This window comes from Lissotriton helveticus, chromosome 7 (genome assembly GCF_964261635.1).
Source record: "Lissotriton helveticus chromosome 7, aLisHel1.1, whole genome shotgun sequence".
NCBI lineage: Eukaryota > Metazoa > Chordata > Amphibia > Caudata > Salamandridae > Lissotriton > Lissotriton helveticus.
Window position 1 is genome coordinate 1,293,519,681 of NC_136068.1, and position 23,331 is coordinate 1,293,543,011.

At 45.8% G+C, this 23,331-nt stretch overlaps 1 protein-coding gene across 4 annotated transcripts in view; it reads left to right on the forward strand.

The window, feature by feature from the left end:
- UNK (unk zinc finger) overlaps positions 1-23,331 on the forward strand; it is a 938,451-nt gene that overhangs the window by 52,629 nt on the left and 862,491 nt on the right. The window lies entirely within an intron of this gene.

The following is a 23,331-nucleotide window of genomic DNA, read 5'->3' on the forward strand; positions in this document are numbered from 1 at the left end:
TGACTGGGCTGCCTGAGACCCTCTCCCTTTTTTTTACCCTTGCAGAGCCCCTTTATTATTTGGGCCCCGGATGCTGGGAGGAGAGCAGGCCTGGGTTGACCGGTGGCAAGCCCCGAATATCTTTTTACACCTTGATTGATGTGGCCCTGGGAGTTGCAGCCTCTCGACTTTTCCTGTGTTGTGTGGTTGGCATTGTTGCTTATGTCTAGGAAATGTGGGGAAAGCGATGCATTTGTCTGGGTGGGGGTGTTGCTTTTTGTGCGAGTGCATGCAGCTTTTGATGGTGCAGGAGTGGGAAGGGTGGCAACAGGGGTGGGGAGGGCACTGGCGGACACCCTGTGACCAGTTTCTAGATCACAGCTGATTGCGAGGAGCATGGTCTCAAAGTCCTTATGTTGAATGTGAATGGGTTGGGGAGCAAAATCAAGCAGGGTGGTGGCACAGTTCATCAAACGTATGGCCCTGGAAATTGTCTTCCTGCAGGTTACCCACTTGCTGGGCACGAAATGTAGGTTCTTGGGCGAGGGCCTTGTGTCCCTTGGTCATTTGGGTGTCACATCAGGGGCCCGTGACAGGGATGTGTGCAGATACATTTTGAACTGTCCTTGGGGTCTAGGGTGCCAGGGGCATGTAGTGCCACACTCTTATAAATGTGTATGCACCTCCAAGACTACGAGGGATACCTTAGACCATGGGTACTCGCACACATTTTCCAAGGGGCCACGAAGTTAATATGTGGTGTGACCGAGGGGGCGCACTGATTCCAGCATGGTGGCAGTCAAGGGCTTGGGAGGTGTAAGGTGGGCATAGGGGAGTGACATGTAAATCTAGTGGTTGAATTGCACCTGGAAGCAATCCCAGCTCCGCACCTGACCACACTGTATGATCCTGGGCAATTGTTTTATTTTGCTTTGCGTTTTGGCATTATTGTCCGGGGGAATGAAGGGGGTGGATGGGGAGGCTGGGACATAAATGTTTCTAAATTCATGTTTGAAAACTGTCACATAAAAAAAATAAAAACGAATCGCAATGTTTTTTTTGGAGTTGATTTTAATTTTGAAGGGAATTGATCATATTTTTTAATTTTTGTTGCAAAATACCTTTCAGAACACTTCAATTTGTAAAGACAAGTGGTGCACTAGAGCTTCTGTGCTTTGTTTTTTAATTCGGTTTGATTGTAAATAAATACTTCCCATTTATTTAATATCTTTATAAGCATTAGTGTTCTGTAATGTAAACAGCATCCTAGTGCTGCTGTTCAACCAGGAGCTGCATGTAAAGATCAGGAGGGCCGCATGCGGTTCCTGGGCCGTACTTTGAGTATCACTTCCTTAGACAATTTCAATTTCAATTTTATTGACTGTATAATTAATTAAAATCATTACAGTAAAATCAACAATGAAACAAATTCTTGTATATAGAAAAGGATAAATACTTAAAAAGCTGAAGTTAATGCTAATGCTAAATTCAAGACTGTGATTGGTTACATCATTTACTTGCATGAAATATTTTGTTCAAGTGACTGATTCCCGCATGGTTGTCCATTCCCCAACTTATGTGCCTTGGAGTTAGTCTGTTGCAGGTGAGCGCATATGCTACTCTCCATGGTGCATTAAGTATCTTACTAGGTGCATTGCTTTCTTGGTAGGGGGCGTGTCTTCCTTAGACAGAATCCGCTTGATACTCTTGGAGGCGGGCTACACACTTCCAATACTAGGTGGGGACTTTAATGACACTATTACAGACACTCCCCCCCCCCCCCCCCTTGCGGACACCCATGCTTAGTGTCTATCAGTCACTGCCTTAGTTTGCTGCTCATATTTTTTTTTTCACTCACAGGTGTGCATTGATGGGAGATTTATATATTATGTTCCGGCGTGTGGTGCTTGCATCAGGAATTGCCTTTTTGTTAAAGGTGTAAGTTGTACTTACAGGTTTCGGCGGCAGTCGTCTGTCTCTGTCATTTGTTGTTTTCATGACACCGTTGGTTTCTCCGGTGGCTTCTGTTTGTTCGCGATGGGTCAGTTTCTTGGCTCTAGTGAAAGGCGTACTTTGGCTGCTTTGTTGTGCTAAGAAGTGTCCGTTTCTTCATTTTACACCACCAGCCTCCCCTGCGGAGCGTCTGCCTCTTGCTTTGGTGTAGTTTTTGTCCTCAGGCTGCTCCCTGTCCCTTCTCACCTCTCTGAGAGCCAGTGCCCCCTTTGACCCTCTACCTGCTGCCCTCTACCTGCTGCCTCTCCCCCGCCTCTTCTCCCAGTTCACACCTTGGTGCTTTCACACTTAACGTCACCTCCAGCTCGCATTTTCACTGACATGAGGAGGAGGAAGAGAGACGGGGGACAGAGGAAGACTTGGTGGGGTCGGGGAGACTGATACGATGGGGCGGTTAGAGTGGTGAACGAAGAGGGGGGGGGAGAGAGAGAGAGAGAAGCAGTGGGGAAAAGAGAGACCGAGAAGTGGGGAGGAAGGAAGATGAGAGAGCAAGTAGAGGGGATGTTAGGGGGGTCTTGGGTGAGGGAGAGCAGCTTCAGAGAAGTGAGACCTGTGTCCTAACTCCACCAGTGAAGACAGCGGGTCCAAAGGAGAAAGAACCAGGCCAGACAGAGTAGGTCCACGCAGTGTTCACGGAGGCAGGCTCGCTGGGTCCGGAAGAGGGACAGGGCAGGCAGAACAGTTCCAGAGAAGGGCGAGCAGAATCAGACCAGGACAGCAGATCCGGACCAGCAGATCCTCCTGCGCAGGGAGATGGTGCGATATACAATCAGAATGTAGTGTTCAGCTTTTGGGGTGCCAGAGGGTAACTTGAGGGTTCACTGTGGGTTTTAGGGTGCCAGGGAGTAATTTTAAGGTTCAGCGTGGGTTAGGGATTGGGGCGCCAGGGGGATAATTTCAGGAAAGGTACCAAAAAAACACACAACAGCAGACCAAGGTCAAGCACATTAATTCCGTCTGTTTCAATTATCTGTTTGTGCAACTGCTCCCCAACATCCGTTGCCAAAGAATGTGTAGATAACAAAATGTACATAGAAAATGGTAGGTGCACTCCAATGAAGTCAATTGCGCAGAAGGATATATTTCAGGGTAGGTATGGGTTTTGGGGTGCAAGGGGGGGACATTTTAGGTTTCAGGGCGGGTATGGATTTTGGGGTGCCAGGGGACAATTTTAGGTGTCAGGGCGGGTATGGGATTTGGGGTGCCAGAGGGTAATTTTAGGGTTCAGGGTGGGTTTGGGTTTTGGGGTGCCAGGGAGACCATTTTAGGGGTCAGGGTGGATATGGGTGCCAGGGGGGTAATTTTAGTGTTCAGGGCGGGTATGAGTTTTGGGGGGGCCAGGGGTAATTTTAGGGTTCAGGGTGGGTGTGGGTTTTGGGGTGCCAGGGGTGTAATTTTAGGGTTCAGGGTGGTTATGGAATTTGGGGTGCCACAAAAGAAGATGGCTGTGGCACAACAACCCTATGGTGTATGAGATCATATGCGGCCTGCTTCCTGCCCCCCATGGCTCCTCCTGTGCCCCAGTGTTTCTTGTGACCCACCTGGCGCACATCATGGCGGAGGATGGTGATGACGTTAACATTTTGTCCCCCCCTCCCCTGGAAAAATGTATGCCGACGCCCATGGAGACTGCCATCCTATGCTGTGGGGGATCTCCTTCTACTCTGGGGACTGGGGGACATTTTCTAGGCTGAACTACATATTTTGACCCGTGGGCGACCATCTGGCCATAAGGGTGGACCTGGCTTGGCAGTTCGGTCTGGACTGTTCCCATGAGGCACTGGGTCAAGACTGATTTTCATATGGCCAGGTCTAAACTGGGGTGGCATGGTGAGCAAAAGAATGATGGATTTAACCCAGTTCTCTTGACTGGGGATGAATGTTTTGATTTATTCTGCATTCTGTCCATCAATTGTGTGTCTTTTGCATAAGGGGAGCTGAGCATCTCACCTGGTGTATTTCGACCTGTCACCCCTGCTGGTCACTCTGGGTGAAGGGAGTATGCACGGGGCTTGGCTCTGGATATTTAACTTTTCGGCAGCTGCGTGATTTGGGGACCATCAGACAACTCAGACTGGGTTCTGAGATATTTTGAAGAGAACAAAGACTCAAATCAAATCAAATATCTTTATTCGGCACTTAAAAAGATACCATAAAAGTACATACAAACATTTAAAACCACATTAAAATGATTAGGAAAAAGGAGGGGCATTAAATTCATGTCTAAAATTTTCTGTTATCAGTCTCTAATTACAGGACATTACAGTTATTTGCTTCTCTTGTATACCTTAACCTCATAGCCACCTTGATAAAACGTATTATACAAAACAGTGTGTGAGCGTCTGAGGCTTTCTGCAAAAACATTAGAGCTGCTTTTGCCTGTTTGAATTTAGCTTTTTTGAGAATCCCCACCAGGAACTTGCGTCTAGGGGCTGAATAAAATGAACATAACAGTACAAAGTGAAGGGTATCCTGCGGAGACCTACTGTCGCAGCCGCAGGTACCCTTCAACTCCACTGATAAAGTAAATCCAGAGGGGACAGACAATAAATGATGTAACATATTAAGTCTAAAAAGGGTCATATAAAATCTGTCCTGTGCATTGTACATCACTGCTAAATATGGTTCCATTCCATGTTCCATTTTCAGTAAACTGTAGGCCAAAACTGTAGATTTGCGCTTTTCGGTGACAGCCCTGCTTGTAGATGTCCATTCACCAAACAGTTTTTTGACCAAAGTCTTATACTGGGCATTTAGGGTTTCAGGTGCGGTGTAAAAATGTTTGCAACCGATTGCCTCCAAGGAATCTTTTACATACTTTATCCAGGGGATATGGCTCCCTCTGTCACGATTCAGACAGTCTTTAATGATTTGCCTACTAAGACCGGCCTCTGGATTAGTCCAGATTTTGATCCAAGCCAGGAGCGGCCTGATCTTTATTCGGTCTTCAATGTAGGGTTCTCCCAGTTCTTCATGTATAATGTAAGATGGGGTACTCTGTGGCACTTTCAGTATCCTTTTGAAGAACTTGTTTTCCTCCACCTGAATCTGGTGCATATGCATATTTGTGAAACCTCACACTTCTGACCCATAGGCTGCTTTAGTGCAGCATATCGACCTGTACAGGTTAAGTACTTGCTCCGGCGACCATCTGCCTAGTCTTCTCCCATAACCCATTATGGCCCCTGACGACGCCACCAATTTTGCCTCGTGTTTATGAGTCAGGGATTTAAAGTCTAATCGCTCATCAAATAATACGCCTAGGTAGGAAAAGGACTGGACCAGGCCTATTTTATAGGAGCCTATCCTATAGACAAATTTCCTGTTTGATCTTACCCCAACTGACATAACATAAGACTTTTCCAGGTTAGCTGACCGGTCAAGTGTGGCCATGAAGTTAACAAATCCATCAATCAGCCTCTGGAGCCCCCGCGGTGTTCGAGCTAACAACACCGCGTCATCCGCATAAAGCAGGACGGGCACCGGACGATGACCTATTTGGAGGGAATCCACACTCAATTTGGATAGTTCCTTGTCCAGATTGTTGATATATAGGGAAAATAAAAATGGCGCTAAAATGCAGCCCTGCCTCACTCCGCTCGTACATAGGAATGGTTCGGTCTTACTTCCATCTTGATTATAGCGGAGCGTTGCCGATGTGTTCCAGTGTAAGGCCTTAAGGGTGTCAACTAGCTCTTGCTCCACCCCTAGGGTTGTCATCAGTGCCCATAATTTTTCCCTATTCACGCGGTCAAAGGCCGCGGAAAGGTCCATAAACCCCAAGTGGGTAGCCCCTTTACTGGCAATAGTATACTTAGCGGTCAAGAGGTACAAGTTCAGACACTGATCAGTGGTTGACCTTCCCTCCCTGAACCCGTATTGAATATCTGTAAGTATTTGGTTATCCTCTGCCCAATCTTGTAGGCGATTTAAAATGGCACGACCCAGCACCTTTGCCGTCACATCAATTAAAGATATGGGACGGTAACATTGGGGGTCATCCCGATTTCCCTTTTTTAAAAATTGGTACAATGGTCGCCGAAGACCAAGAGCGGGGCAGCCCTGCCACAACTGCCTCGTTCAAGACCCTCGTGAAAATGGGAGCCCACAGTTCCATATTCCTCAGATAGAGATCAGGGGGTATGCCATCAGGTCCAGGTGCTTTATTTTTAGTTAGCCCCAAGATTGCCAATTCCACTTCTGCCATAGAAAAATCTAGCCGTGCAGTCAGTTTTGACCTCTGCCCTTCATCGTGATTTATTTTCCCTGTGTGGTTATACAAACTCTGGAAATGGGTATGCCACTGTGCTGGTAGGATGGTATTCAGAATTTGTGGTGCACTTGGGTCCTGGAAGCACGGCTTATTTATAACTTTCCAGAACCCAGACAGGTCTCCTCTTTCTGCCGCCTCCCTTAAGTCCTCCCAGGCTTGTCTTTGAAGACTTTCTTTACGGGATTTCAGGGCCTTTTTATATCTCGATCTACAATGGGCAATTCGAGTGTTGTTCCTAGGGCACTGTTTTAGGCTATATTTGAGATCTTTATGTGCCTTGATACACTCTTTGTCAAACCAACGAGATGTAATGGCTGGTTCGCTTCTTTTAGTAGTCTTTAATAGGCCGTCGAAAAGACGTGCTATTTCTTCAAATGCGGTGACCACCGTCACTCCCTCGTTGTTTTGGTCAAGGCATACATTTATAGCGTCTAGCCCTGCTGTTACGAAACTCCTATAAAACTTATTTCCATCTATCTTGGCCCATCTAAGCCTCCTCCCCTGGTCTACCACCTTTTCTATTGAATCTACTCTGCTTGGTGGGTTCTTAAGATTTAGACATTTTAGTTCCATAACCAAAGGGTTATGGTCGCTAAAAATGCTATTTTCAATGGCCGTACTGCTAATCCAGTTTCTAAGTGTGGGAGAAACCATGATGAAATCTATATATGAGTGACAACCTCTACCCTTAAAAGTTGGGCTAGGTTCCCCACTGCTACCTATCTCGATCAGGTTCATCGTGTGCACCAAATTGTGCCTTTTCGTCACCTTGTCTATTTCCCACCCCTCTACGGAGTGTACAAAGTGTGGTCCTTTTGACACTGTGCACCGCGACCAGTCCTTATTCAATGGCCTCAAGTTCCCACAGAGGTGACAATTAAAGTCCCCTGTGAGGATGACGCACGGGGCAGCTGCTACATTTGTTAGCGATAACTGAGCATCTATGCCGGAATCTAATTCTTTTATTACATTTCCTCTACTATTTGTGCCTACCGCACTATACAAATTTACCAATAAAATGTTAGTCCCTTTGGAACGGAAGCCTATCGCCTGCATGTTTTGTGAATTCCAATGATGGTTGGACCATACCCCTTGTATGCGGAGGTCTACATAAATTAGTAGCCTTCCAATCGCTCTTCCTGATGAGGATCTTAAAGCAGGGACTGGAAAGCATTTAAACCCCTCTATGGTATACTGATTGGGATCAATCACCCAAGTCTCCTGCAAACATATAATATGGAAGCTGGTGATATACTGTCTCCATTCTTGGCCCTCATATTTGGCCGCCAAACCTGCTATATTCCAGGATATGACTCTGAGACCGTCCTGCCCGTCCAACATTTTTGCCCCATCCCCTGATGGACGGGTTATCCTATCCTCCCCAGCTATTATTATATCATCAATTAAGGCAACTACATTATCTGCATTTGGCCTTACTAATTTCTCTGAAGTAGATGTAACCCTCATGTCTTCCCTGCATGCCTTATGCTCTATGCACTGTATCCCCCTTGTTGCTCTAGGACATCCTTCTTACTGACTCCCATGCTGCTACTTTCTTCGGGGTGGTGGATAATATGTTTCCCAACCATGTGGACCCTTTACCAGATAATCCCCTTGCAGGTTGAGGTGGACAAGTTACATCCCAGGAGAGTCAATCCACCTCATCTAATACACAGAACCTATTCCAATGGGCATGCAGTGGGATAGCAGGATCATATGCAAATATACTCTCCCCAGATGCTCGCCACTGTTGCACTCTATTCTGGGGGCCATAATGATAAATCCTGCTAGCACAGACTCGCTTTATATGTGCTGGTCTCTGGGGTGTGGTGGGATAAAAATAGGTGCAGTGGGTATATCTTGGTGTTTGAGCTGCCTAAGGGGGCATTACATATATAATTCACTGCAGAAGTGTCCCTAAAATGTATTATTATAATGTCTCCTGCCACCGTTTTTACTCCCTTCCCAATCCACTCCCCTCTTCTGACGGCAAGTATTTCCCCTGATATATTTGGGGGTAGCGGTCTGTTCGCCTTTAGCCATTGCACGCACTTATTTTTTAACTCAGAATGGTTTTCTCTTTTCCCTTCCTTTAAGGGCGGAACCCCTGTTAATACTACAACAAAGGGCAGGGCTTCCGGGGGGAGGTTTATAGTCTGGAAGCGAGCTGGGCCTGGTTTGTCTGTTACATTTTTTGGCAGGGTATTTTTGGTCACATTATTACTCTCCTTCGGGTTGAGGCCCATTTTACCATTTGCGGATATAGGTTTTCCCGCTCCCTGGTGGATGTGGTCATGAGGGGTAGTGGTAGGACAAGGGGATAAGGGAACTCTGGTGTTTTTAGAGGTGGTAAGTTGTGTTCCCATCTTTGTATTTGTTGTGGAACGGTTGACAGCTGGTGCCACCTTATCCCTATGTGTGTTGTTTGATATGTCCCTTTCCTGCTCGGCCGAAGCTGGGATTCCGACGGAAGCCACCGGCTTTGCCGTTCCTACCCCCCTGTTATTTATTATAGAGGTTAGTCTATCAATCTTTGACACCAGGGGTTTGATATGAGTAATGATAGTTTGTTCCAGACATGCCTGTAAGTCGGCTACCATGTTTGCCACCCAACAGGGTATGCCTGGTGTAGTATTAGGTTTTGGTGTCACCAGATTATGATTAGCAGTGTGGTTTTTCCCCTTTTTTTTTGTTTACTGAAGTTTCTTTATTCCTTCTCGGACCTGTATTACTTATTGTCAGCTTTTCTGGAGCAAGGGGAGGGTTTAGATCTATAGGAATGTCCTCAGCCACAATGGGGGTCCCTGTGGGTGCCTGTGCACAGGGGAGCTCAGCGTAAGAAGACGTTAAGCAGAAGCGTGTGTCCGGCACGTCTGTTATAACCACTGAAAAGTCCCCTCCTAAATCTTGGATAGATACAGTGGGTGGGAGTGAAAACCTTCTTTCAGTGTTTACAATTGCCGTAGCTACTGCCCCTATAGTTTGTTGCAACATCTTATCTATTGCTGTTAGTGTAGGTAGGGGCTGTGGTATGGCAGCTTTCTGTCTGGTATTTGAACGTAGCGTAGGCATCTTAGCGATTTTGGTCACCTTCCTCATTCTTTGATAGTCAGTGCTTGTCAGGTTTAAGAGGTGTCCTCACCAAGTGAAAATTGTCTCTTTCTGACTTAGAAATCCAAGCGATATCACCAAGGACTTTTAGGGCCACGGGGCTTTATGACGATGTTAGCAATACCTTTAGATAAGTATGTTGTCATCCCAGCGGTCCGTTGGCGAGAATTTAAGGGGGAGGTCCAGCCCAGCCTCCTCCGGCCTGCCCTTTGCCCGGGCTTAGCCCGGGGCACTCCCGCGCAGCGGGATTACCGATCAGTTATGTATGCGTCCTGTGGGCGGGGCAGTCAGGCAGCGCGGACCAGGTGGGCTGCCGAGCAGGGACTCCTGGTAGAGCGAGTCCCTGCAGCGCCGCTCCAAAAGGCCTCCTCTCTGTCCACAAACAACCAACACGGCCCCCAGGCGTCCAGAGCTGCGAGCGACGACAGCTCCCAGGAAGTTAGTGCCTCGAAGCGGCACCCGCGTAGCGGGTGCGGCGAGAAGTTGAACAGGGCCCTGCGTTCAACCAGCAAATGTCCCAGGCAAGTGAGCGCAGGTTAGCGAGAGTATCCCGACTGATCATGTCCTCTGTGACAAAATGAAGCATGAAGCGTACTGTGGCAGATAGAAAGCTCACTCTCGATTGTAATATGCTGAACTTCATACATATAGGGCACCACGTTGGTTGGTGCAGCTGCCATCCGGCGGCTGAGTGATGCGAGGAAGGAATATCGTAGACTGGTGAAATTTGCAGATCGTGGCCACTACCTGGCAACCCAGAGGAGACTTTATGATGTGGGGGATAAGTCTGGCCACCTCCTGGTCAGGATGTGCCATAGGGAGGAAGAGGCGAGATGGGTGGGGGAAATTGTCAGCCTGATGGGAGAGACGGTGACCGCTTGTGGAGACTTTGCCCAAGAATTTGGCAGACACTTCCGGGTGTGGTATGCTGCGTAGGTGTCCAGTGGCAGGATATGCAGATGTTGGAGACTGGTTTCGCGCTGGCGAAGCTGTCAAGGGCGCACACTGCAATTCAGAGTGGTAAAGTCCTGGGGCCCAATGGGCTGCCTGTACGATTGTTTAGGAGGCTGGCTGGGCTGGTGGGCCCGCACCTATAGTGACTGTTTGAAACCCCGTGCTCCCAAGGGTGACTGCCTCAGGACCACCAGCATGTAATCCTCGCTGTAAATACAAAGCAGGCCGGCCCAGGACAGAGCGGGTCACACCGCCCTATCTCACTTCTTAATATAGAGACTAAGCTGCTGGCGGCTATGCTGGCCCAAAGGCTCAACACAGTTATCCCATCATTCGTCCACCCAGTTAAAACTGGATTCATGCCTCGTACTTCTATTTGGTTGAACTTGCAGAGGCTGTTAACACTGGCTTGATGCGGGTGAGGGGTTGCGGCCCCACTGGTCCTCATTTCCACAGATGCAGAGAAAGCATTTGTCTCCATTCATTGGCCCTATCTGCACTTGGTCTTGCGTCACTTTGGATTCGGTCCCCACTTTTGCAGCTGGGTGGGTCTCCTGTATACAAACCTCACAGCAGAGTTGCAAGCAGTGTTTCCTGTAGGTGCGCTCACCCGTGCTACCACAAGCTTGCAGTGTCTCCTGTGAAGCACGCACACTTAAGTGGACATCCCATCACACAGAGACCGTTTTGGGCCGCAGTTTTACAAATGCGAGCAGCACAAAAAAATTGTTGTTTGCTTTTTAGGTCTCGGCTAGCGTAGGCGGCGCACATGCGCAGTCTCGCTGGCGATATGTTATGTCTCTGAGTAGCGAGGTTAATTCCCGCCTCTCTTCTCTATTGGCTGGCCTCCTAAACGGCGGCCGGCCAGTGGAGAAGAGGTATCAGTGATGTCATTCTTCCTATCTAAGCCCCGTCTTTTTCGGATTGAGGGGTGTGTTTTTTCGTTTCTTTCTCTCCTCTTTCCATTGGCTGGAATGTAAACAACCGTCAAAAACACGTCGTTGTTTACATTCCAGCCAATGGAGAAGAGGGGATAAAGTAAAACACGCCCCCCAGTCTGCAAAGGACGGGGCTTAGCGAAAAATGGCGAGCGCTTGTTTTTTCTTTTGGGTGAGGGCTTGTTTGTTTTCCCTGGTGGAAGAAAGGCTGCATCTTGATACCTCGGGCTCATTGGATTGTTAATGTGCAAGCCCTGGTCATACTAGAGCAAAGATGCCGTTCCTCCGAGCCTCTCACTTCCTTCCCATTCTAACCCGGTGGGTCCGCGCGGGTGCAGTCGCCCGGCCGAAGCCCGGTTTACCTCCATTGTCTCCGTGGGGGCCGCGAGCACAGAAAAGAAGCCCGTTGGCCGCGGGCTCTGGTGATTGGGACGCGCGGGGGAGCCAGGAGACGGGCACTGAATTATTCATGTGTGCTTCTCTGCATGGGAGAGGGGCACGTGCCGAAGAACTGCCGTTGGCCCCAGCTCAGCGCCAGGATTAAAGGCTGGCCCAGCTGTCTTTGTTCCGCTGTCGGTGCCTCCTGCCCCCCCTCCTTCGAGGCATATGTGTGGCCTCCCTTGCACCCAGACCTCGAGGGCGGATAGCGGCGGCGAGCAGCTCCACCTGACTCCATGACACACAACTGGTGGGTAGGTTTGGATCTTTATCTCCCCTTAATATTCCTTCTCAATGTATGGGGCACGCTGCACACAGGTACGTGTGGGGGAGGGGCTTGGGGGGACGCACATCTTGGCTGGGTGGCTCATGCTCGCCGTTGTCACTGTGACTGTTTATGTGCGTGCAGGAGCAAGCGGCGTGGGGCACTGGGTATCGTGGGGTGCAGCCTGCTGTCAAATGGCAGAAGGTACAATAAAGGAGGGGAGGGCTGCATGCCGCGGCTAGTCCTGGCAGGTGCAGGCTCTCAGGATACACGTGGAATGCTATGTTTTCACATCTCAGCCCACCATCCTCATCAGTCCTCCATTCATGGCTAGGAAAGACGTGAAAGCTGTGGTGGGTGCCAGGGGGCAGCCAGACGCCCAAGCAGCAGTGTTTACCAAGCAAAGAGGGCCGCGCAGCGGCTCCCACACACACTCACTGGCCTCGATCTAGGGACCGACACGACAGCAGGCCCGTCCAGGTCAGCGGCGGTATCAGAGATGTGCTAGGTTTGTCTGTAGCGTGTTTTTTCCCCCACCGATGTCTCTATCCTGTCCCGACTGTTCCTGTCTAATATCTATGAATCTGACCCTGATCTTCCATGATTTGGGATCTATGCGTCTGCTGCCCTTGTTGCACGGCTGGCGCCAATTGCCGCTGTTATGAAGTCTGATCTGCGCTAGTCATCTTTCCAGCGAGGGTTTCCATAGTATACAGACCGAGGTCCTGCTGTGGTTAATCGCATTGATCCTCCGGGCCAGAGTCTCGCTGTATGCTGTCCTTGTCCTATTCTGGAATGTTTGTTTTTGCTGCCCCCATTCTCCCTGACTGTTTATGTATTTGAGCGCTGATCCAGGCCAAAGGTTGTGTGCGTTCAGGTCCAGAATAGCAAGCTGGCACACAACCAACTCGACATTGAAAGTAAAGGACATTGTTTGGGTGTAACGGTAGCTACCCCTGTTTTGCCCTTTGATTTGATACCCCTGACTTAATCTGTCACTGCCCAAGACACCCCTGGTCTCAGGAGAACATGAACTAAGTCTGAAAAAATAAAGTTTTTTCAATGTTTTCAATGCTCTGTGTGTGTGTGGCTCTGTGTGTGTGTGTGGGGGGGGGCTCTGTGTGTGGGGGGGGCTCTGTGTGTGTGTGTGTGGGGGGGCTCTGTGTGTGTGTGTGTGTGGCTCTGTGTGTGTGTGTGTGTGTGGCTCTGTGTGCGTGTGTGGCTCTTTGTGCATGTGTGGCTCTTTGTGCATGTGTGGCTCAGTGTGCGTGTGTGGATCTGTGTGCGTGTGTGGCTCTGTGTGCGTGTGTGGCTCTGTGCGTGTGTGGCTCTGTGTGTGTGTGTGCGGCTCTGTGTGCGTGTGTGTGTGCAAATGCAATAGGTCTCGTATTTGCGAGAGATTAAGCTATTGGGATTATAAATGACAATGCCATTTAATTATCTGTTTTCAAAACCAACACATAAATCAAAAGTTTGTCATTTACAATGTCAATAGCTATAACTTTTCTGAAGGTGAGACCGTTGCATTGTAAATGCTTTTTGTTGGATATGACGAAGTTGTAGTGGAGGCAATCTTGGGCGGAGATAAGTGGCTCCGGCACACACCACTTGCTGCATTCTATTCAGTAATTTGAGCATGGCTGGGGCTTGTGATACAGATTATTGCATGGCTTTGTTATTATGTTAGTGATCATGAAAGTGTGCTTCATGCTTTGAGACAGCGCTGATCTCACCTGCAGGAAGGGTAGTTGTTATATCTGACCCACTGGTGACAATAGGTGCAGTTCATAAATTGTAATCTTTCTAATATAGCAGAGTGAGCTCTGAAGGACATGTGGTACCTTCACCTTGTAACCCTCACTGTGTTATGTAACATCCTTTATAGAGCTGTACACACACATGATTTATTCTCAATGTATAATCCGGAAGTGTGATGTAAGATGTTCTGATACCCTGCATTGGGTTGGGTAGAGTCACTTCTCATCCCAATGCAGGATGTCAGAGCACTTTACTTCACACTTGCACAAATAATTTAAATACCACTATTTTTCTTTTTCCTTTATAGCACTTTAGCAACACTGAAGTGCTAAAGCGCTATAAAAGAAATAAAACAAAATAGTAGTATTTAAATTGTAATTTGTGTACATATTAAGGAGACCAACACATCTGACATTCTTACATTCTTCGGAAGAGAAGACGGAATAAACAAGGAAAATGCCATCTTGGAGGCCTCTTGGAAATACTCGGTTGCACTTAGTTCATCAGCGGGAGTTCTCTGTACATCATCAAAGCTTTGAGCAATGATTTACAGAGTTCTGTTTTTGTTAATGTCAAGGTCAACAATTGAACAAAATGGTTGTTAAATATTTCTTATTTATTTTAAATGTTTTCTATAGTGCGGGGGTATCAGAGCGCTTAAAAGTATATGTCCGGCAAGGATACAAGGGGTAAAAAACAGAGCAACCTAACGCAGTAAAAACAAAAAACGTCTCTCTGTAGTTGATGCGATGCAGCCAAGTAATAGTTCTATCATACTATCTTGGGGTATTGGGAGATCCAGGTGTGTTGCGACATGATCCTCTGGGAACTCGACACAGCGATCGGGAAGCGGTACAGCATAATCCCCAGTTTGTACGCCTCGGTATCCCTGGGGATGTTGACCTGCCTAGAAAATAAGCATTGGCATGGCCAATAGGTCTCTCCTTTGGGACCTTCTAAGTATTTAGGAAATGCAGCACATTATATATTGAGTACTGTACTATCAAATGTTCTTTTGCGCGCAAAACAACCGGTTGCATAAAGCCGAATCCATCACCTTTCTATTGAAAAGCATAGGCCGTGTCACATGCGAGTGATCACATTAAAGATTGCAGAATCAGCCATGGTTCAGTTGTTAATTATTGGCTATGTTAAGTGTGGGGGATCCCATGAAAATGTTAGGAGTTGAAACGGCGATCCGATTCCTTGGTACGCAGTTCCCGCATTGTGAATTTTCTTTTTAAATAAAGCACCCAACACAAATACATGAATGCGGGAATTCCTTTCAGGGGATAATGAGCGCCCCCAATAGCGTGAACAAAACATGAACTACACCACGCTGGGCTGGAGTTTGCGCGATGTAACTTTTATTTTTAACAATTAAAGCACATAAATCGCGCTAAAAATCCGCACTCCCTGTCCCGTTAGAAAGGGAGTTGAAAAAGAGCTCCAGAGAAAAAGCTGGCCGGTTATTGGCTGCGCAGTTACGCCAAAGAGAGGCCGCTATGGCGATCCCAGCAATCAGATCAACTGGTGGTGATATCCTCACTCGGCCGCAGGAGATAGTTGAGGAGTTCGCCTCATTTTATAGATCTTTATACTCCCCAGACATTCGGGTAGATAAGACAGTGATGTCTCAATTTCTGGATGGGGTTCATCTTCCGCGGCTCTCCGATGATGGCAGGGCTCTACTCGAGGGACCTATCTCGAAGGAGGAGATTTCTTCAGCTGTCTCTTCCTTACCGTATCATAAAGCTCCGGGCGATGATGGTTTTCCTCCTGAATTTTTTAAATGGACTGGTCAATCTATGCTTGATACTCTTCATGCCGCTTTTGAGGAAGCCGTGGGGGAGTCCTCTCTGGGTTCTATCTCTAACAAAGCACTCATAGCAGTCTTGCCAAAACCCGGCAAGGACCCTCTATTGTGTAGTAGTTATCGCCCCATATCTCTTTTAAATACTGATGTTAAACTTCTTGCCAGCATTCTAGCTTCACGACTTCGCAAGGTTTTGCCTTCCTTAATCCATAATTCTCAAGTAGGTTTTGTCCCCGGTCGTTCCTCCCGCAATCATTTACGTACTCTCTCCCATGCCCAATGGTCCGCTGAAACTCTTACAGATGATGCCCTCATTCTTTCTTTAGATGCTGAAAAAGCATTTGATCGTATAGAGTGGGACTACCTCTTTACCATAATGCGAAAATTCGGATTAGGTGATCAATTCATAGCCAAAGTGCGTCTACTTTACGACAACCCATCGGCCCAAGTTAACTGTGGAGGTTTTCTCTCTACACCATTTGCTATTCGGTGAGGTACCCGTCAAGGCTGTCCGCTATCCCCTCTTCTTTTTCTTTTGGCTATGGAACCTTTGGCTGCTGCAATTCGTCAATCGGCTGATGTGGTGGGTGTCCCTCTTCCAATTGCTCATTCCAAAATATATTTATATGCGGACGATATTCTTCTTACACTTACTGATCTTTCGCGATCTCTCCCTGCTCTTCTCCATATTATTGAGGACTTCTCTTCTTTTTCTGGTTATAAGATCAACTGGGACAAAAGCGAAGCCTTACCTATGTCCTTAGGTACTACCAAAGATGCAATCTCTGGTTTTCCATTTCACTGGCAACCTTATAGACTTAAGTACTTGGGAATTCTCCTTAACAGGGGATTGGATAACGTTGTAACAGACAATTTAACTCCCTTGATTACGCAAATGCAACGGGACTTCGATGAATGGAAGGCTTTAGGTTTATCCCTTTGGGGACGGGTTCAGGCGATTAAGATTAATTGTGGGTTTCTAAAGATGGTCACTTTACCGCGTTTTCTTTATGTTCTGGGTATGCTCCCTTTGTCTATTCCTTTGGCTACTCTCCGATCCATTGATTCAAAAATTAAACTTTTTATATGGGGCACGATTAAACCGCGACTCGACTTTGCAAAATAAAAATCCCATCAACTATACGGAGGTTTAGGTCTTCCATCAATTGAGCACTATTCTCTTGCCCATCATCTTTCCCATCTTTCTTTTTACCTAAGTCCAAAGACGTTCCTCAATGGGTGCCACTTGAACGTCATTTGTTGTCATCTGGTCCTGGTCTCTCCCTTTTATATGGTAAGGGTTCCAGCTCTCTTGATCCCAAAAATCCTATCTTGTCTGCCATGTTTAAGTCCTGGCAACGAAGTCACCGTCTCCTTAAATCTAATCCGCGACTTCACTTCAATGCTCCTATATGGTCTAATTCGGCTATTCGCGTGCGAGGTCGAACTATATCTTGGCCTCTATGGCAGGAAGCTGGTATTCATTCCCTGGAACAATTGTTTCAAGGTGACCATTTTAAATCCTTCTCCCAATTGAGTGAAGAATTTCATCTACCGCCCATTCAATCCTGTAACTATTCTCATCTCCAGCAAGCTATTATAAAACATATAAGTTCCCCGCCTGACTCGTTATCCGCTTCTCCTATTTTATCTTATCTGAATTTATGGGGCACTTTTCGGGGTGTCACATCTGGTCTTTATAAGACTTTTCTACACCTGCTCTTTTCGCAACCTTTGTCCAAAGCTCTTCAATTAAAATGGCAAACACGCCTCTCTGTGACCTGCTCAGATAATCAATGGGATCTTATTTTGGAAGGATTACATAAGGGTGTTAGAGAAGCCCGCCTTAAATTTAGTATTTTTAAAATTCTTCATGAATGGCACTGGTCTCCGGTTAAACTACATCATGCTAAGTTGCTTTCGCTTTCTTTGTGTTGGAGATGTTCTGCTTCCGGCTGTGACATAACGCACATTATCTGTGAATGCCCTCGTACCAGATCATTTTGGCTTTTCGTACGAAATACTTTGGCTCATTCTATGTCATTGCCCTTACCCTTTACCTCTGCAAATATAATTTTACATGACTTTCGTGGCCTTTCCAAGTTTACTAAACCACAGATTCGCCTTCTCCATACTGCTTTAGCCACGGCAAAAATTTGTATATTGCGTCACTGGAAATCCTCACTACCTCCTTCTCAGGAGGAATGGTTGGTGGCAATGATACAAACAGCTTCTTATGAACGTATAATTTATAATGTACAGGATCAAGCTTCCATTTTTCTTCAAGTATGGTCCCCATTTTTGGAAACCACAGTGGTTAATGATTCTGTCTCTACTTCCTCTTCTTCTGCGACTATTACTCCTTAATCACATTTCCGGTCACCTGAAAGATCTCCACTGGCTTCCCGTCAACAAGAGAATAACGTTCCGTCTCCTCACCCACGCACACAAGGCCTTCTACGACCTAGGACCCGAATGCCTCAACAGACGACTGTCCTTCTACACACCCACCCGCCAACTACGTTCTTCCAACCAAGCCCTCGCCGCAATTCCGCGCATCAATAGATCCACCATGGGAGGTAGATCTTTCTCCTACTTAGCGGCCAAAACCTGGAATTCCCTCCCCACTCACCTCCGCCTGACTCAGAACCACCTCTCCTTCAGAAAGCAGCTAAAAACCTGGCTATTTGTAATGCACCCACCCTCCCTCAAGCGCCTTGAGACCCTCTGGGTGAGTAGTGCGCTATACAAATTACTGAACTTGAACTTGAACTAATCTCACCATGTTTCCTTTCCCTTCCTTATCTATTTTCTGCTTCTTATCATTCTTTTTGCTTTCATCCTTCTTCACAACTAGTTTGCTACTCTGGGAGGTTTTTCTTTTCTTTCTTTTTCTTTCTTTTTCTTTCCTTTCCTTTCCTTTCCTTCCTTCTCTTTTCTTCTTTTCTCCCTCTTCCCTCGTTTCACCTTTTGAATACTAGAGGATATGTTGTTTTCTATCTATTTTTATTATAATTTGGAAATGACTTCCTCATTTATATTGTGTATCATTTCTTTCTCTGCATATGTATCTGCATTTGTGATTTATTTTAAACTTTTCTTAATAAATAATTTCAACACAAAAAAAAGAGCTCCAATACCGTGGGCGAGGTTCACACGCTGTAAAAAAAATTCTAAATCAAGCACATAAATAACAACGTTGTTTACATAGTAACCTGATCCACAAACACTGCAGCTGACGCCCTGTGCACTGCTGCTTGCTCCCGAAGGCAAAACGCCATGAGTGTGAACATTTCAAAAGAGGTCGGACATGCACCCACCTTTGTCATTTGCGTGCTTTCATTCTTGAAAGAAATACAAAAGCCAATCGAATGTGTGGGAGGAGTCACACAGAGTAGTAACATGAAGCCTCGCAGAGCTGCTAGGCTCGACCAAGGCTGATTGTGGCAAAGACAGACATCATACAGGGTTGCGGCCGTCTGTATTGCCAACGAGCGCACAATGGATTGTTGGAATGGATGTCTGTATTGGGGGTGGAGAAGGTAATTTATGAAGCTAGGGGTTACCCCTCAGGGCTACGTTCAGGGGGACTCTATGGTGTAGCCCTAGTCACCGCTAATGGCTGTCCTCGCTGGGGGTCTACTGGGTGTTGTTGGGATGGGAGTGGGGGTGCAAGAGTTATGCCCCGGTCGCGCTGGGAGGCCAGATGCATGCTTTTGTACTGTATGGTAGCCTGTAATTTCTGTAAGCATCATGTTGCTGACACGCACTGTTATATGATTGAAAATGTTAATAATAACATTTAAAAGAATGAAACGTTTGTCTCCATAGTAAAACAAAAACAAAAAGAAACAAACACCTGACACAGAAATATCAGTTGTGCTATCTTTGAAACATGAAACACACAACTGCAGGTTTTTCCTGGTGGATAACTTTCATGTTTAAATTGCAGTGTGCGAACACAGTCTTACTCCTTTCCAAGACTAATAATAGGAGTACCAGTACATTGGACAATAGTGACAGCTGTTTATATAGCTACTTGACTCGACTCTTGTAACCAAACGAGTGTAAAAGCAGGGCTTTAAATTGGGCGGATCTCAGACCCAGTAGAAATTAAGAAAGGACTTTGAAACGAATCCCTTTCATACCCTATATTCAAGTCCTTATTTTACAGGCAAAAACTATTCGATTTCTGAACAGCGAGTGTAAAAATCGTTCAGGTAATCTATGTCGTTCCTGTTTAAATTGCACATACTTTATTTAATCTTGCATTTCCGAGGAGTGTTTGTTATTTCCATGATGATGTGTTACTGTATTTCTTTTTCAGGCCGCATATTTCTCTTGTGTAATGCATACTTTGAATTGAGTCGCCACATGGTTTTTATATTGGGTTCACGAAGGAGTTATGGCTGAAGGAAGTCTGAGTTTCTCTCAGTATCCATCAGTGGGTCAAAAAGGTATTTAGAATACATGCTCATGCCGTCCTTGTCCTCTTTGCAGAGGGCACTGTGCAATGGTCATGTATACAGGTTGCAGTTGTATGGGGAGAGTGGTATGCTGTGAAGCTTAGTTTACAGGATGAAGCCATGCCCTTTTGGGGCGTCTCCTATTTTTTTCAACCCACTTAAAGCTTTTTGTAAAATTATATATGAAAGCTAGTTAATTTTCACAATTTGTCAGTTCTACTTTTACAACTGAAATCCCCTTTAATATATAAAAGACCACATATCAGTCCACTGTGTAGCGTATATTAATAGTGTGTAGCCATCAAACTGTCCACAAACAGGTCTTGCTGACTTGAAAGAGTTGGGACCTCTTCCACACCACCAACCTTATGATTGCGTAGCTTGTGTTGGTACCTGCAGCGTTACCTGCTGCTGCTTCCTTTTGAAGTTTGGCCTATGTTTCTCATACTTCACTTTTCAAAGCTCTCTTTAAACTATCCTTTTACTGAAATCTGTGCATTCGGGTCGTTGATGCTTTCTCCTGAAGTTGTTTTCTCTTACTGTGTTTACTACGATTCTTTCAAATTGTATTTTTAGTTCTGGCTTGGCTGCATAACTGCCTGCAAACTTATCGTTACCAATTCTTTAAATATGCATGAGGCCACACAGTTGACTTCAGGAGTGTTATCAACATTTAGTTTGTTTTCAAGTTCCCTTTATCTTGTTGGGTTCACCTTAGAAAGGTAGGACTGGTTTTAATGGTAGCAAGTTTGGAGCATTTTCTGGTCTTAAAGCATTGGCCTCCAAAGCTTTGATGATGGTCTTCATGACATCTGGAGTTTAGCTGATGACTGGGTATGCACATTTAACCAGATCGACTTCTGATATATACGTCTTCCTGTAGATTTCTAAGCTTGTGAATATTTCAGAAGAAAGACAATCTGGAAAGTCCCAAAACCAATAATTTACCAGTCTCCCTGCACAACACCCTATTTAAGGCACTACCTGGCAAACTGTCATCCTTTCTGTTTTTACCCACTTCTGACCGATATGGTTTCTAGCTTTTCTCCAAACTTGAAGTCAAATGTCACCTCTTTTGGGGTCAGGATTCATGCCTTTTTGCCAGTATCACAAGCAGATTTCTCTCTGTATGTGGTGTTTGGTGCCCACACATTGTGGTATCCTATCGCATGCCCTTTTGTGCAGCTTAAGGGCATCAGAGAGCTGGATGCCAATCTCTTCTTAACAAGGGCTTGTCAAGAGAACATAGAGTGCTCCCTTTTCGCTCCGTCCAGTAAGTTGCTGATGTAGAAGTGGTCCTTTGCTGGATTCTCCCACGAAAAGGTGGCATTCTCCGTCTAGGATATGCCATTTGAAGAGACAGGCTCTTCTGGGAAAGTCTGACTCCTCTTTCAAGTGCTTTAAACAAAGCAGGGGCATGGCTTGCTCCTTGGGGCTGACTTCCTTAGCTAGGTAGTTTAATGAGTAGCAGCTGTGCTTTCATGGTTTCTCCAGAGCACAGCCTGAAAGACACAGACAACTGTCTCAGCTAGAGCAAACACGTCCTCATTTTTTTTGCCTTTTCTGTGGTAAAGAGGTTCCAAAGGCAGACATCGGCTCCATTCTAATTCATTGTGCTCCGGCTCTGCATCAGCAAAACTGCTTTAATTTTTCCCCTCTCATCCCTTATCTACCAGTTTGGCAGAGGATGTCCGTTTTCCTGACTAAGTTAAAGAGAGATCACCACAGATCAGCCGTGCCTAAACTGGCTTCTCAAGAGTATATCCTCTGTTTTCTGGCTGGTCCTTTAATTTGCCACACATCTGCCAAGTTTGTCCTCTTGCTAATGCTGGGATATTGGCGGCAGCGGTCCTTGACCTTCTTCAGAAAGTATCCATAGTGGCAGGGCCAGAGTTGGAGGGGGGATAGGTGTTTACTCTTGCTACTTTACTGTCCCCAAGAAGGTCACGTTTCCCTACGGCCCTATTCAGCCTGAGCATTTTTAATCCTATTTACAGCCAGGAAAAGATCAAGATGCTTTCTATACTGAATAATATCCTTAGCTTTATCGCAATGAGTATTGAGTGCTTGTTGGTGTCACACTTGATTGTAATTCGTTGTACATAGCTGTTCTTTTCCCTCTGTGTTGTTTTTCAATTTTTTATACACATGCACAAAAAGTATTTTGTTGGAATGTTTTCTAAATAAAAGATCAAATAAATGAACTGATGTTGTGATTTCTAAGCGGACTTATATGTTTCATTCATATAGTCAGAACAACAACAAATATTGCCTCCACCACACTTACTTATTAAGAGAACTTAATGCAAAGACCAAACCCAAAATGATTAAGTTTGACCCAGTATTTTTATTTATTCCCTTCTACTTTAAGATTCTTTCAGGTCTATTTTTTCGTATTTCAAGCAAAAAAAGGGAGAAAAGACTGTACATTCTAGTAATTACATTAATATACAATGCTATTTACAAACATATATTACATTCCAAAAAATTACATTAAATAAACATCACATATCTCAAAAAACAATACATCAAACAAACAAACATCATACATTTGTTTTTATCTTTATATGGAATGAATCTATATCCAAAAAGGAAAGGACAAAGTCATAAATGGGAACACAAACGCCAAAACAACGATTACTTCTTACACTAGCGCATGCTAGTTTACAATGTTAATGATATTGTTTGCTCCCGTAGGTGTGCTGACGCATTTCAAATCCAGGGAAAACAAGTTCCCGGATTCTCATCAGGGCTTTGTCACTTTTCTGTAACGAACTGATTCATGAACCTTCCAGGTTTCGAAGGAAGGATCAAATTGACCTTTCTATCTTTCTCCTTATTTTCAAGGTCGTTACTCATTAAGTTCAACAGGGATAATTGTTCCCTCTACTTAACTTTACGAGGTCTCTCGTGGGAGCACTATTTATTCTGCCATTCAATGATTCGGGACGGATTCTCAGCGGTATTAGACTCGGCTGAAGATGACAGCTTGCGCCAACTCGAGGTTTATTTTGTGAACCATTTGTTAACGATTTGGTCTGCGTGGGAGGTCGAGCTTAAGTTTCCGTGTGAGAACAAAGGTCGAACCAGCCGGCGAGTGCAGAGCTGGTATTAAATCATGACCAGTTCGTTGCTGTATCTTGTGGGGTTCACAAAATAAACCAAGCGAAATAGCTTCATAGTAATTTTTTAGGGCTCGGACTCCTTCCCAGTGTAAACTGGGAGGAGTTTGAGAACTAATGTTAAAGGAGAAAAAAAAAGAAGAAGAGGGCCTTGGAGAGAGAAATTCCAGACATTCCTTAGCGTTTTCTGTCATCTGG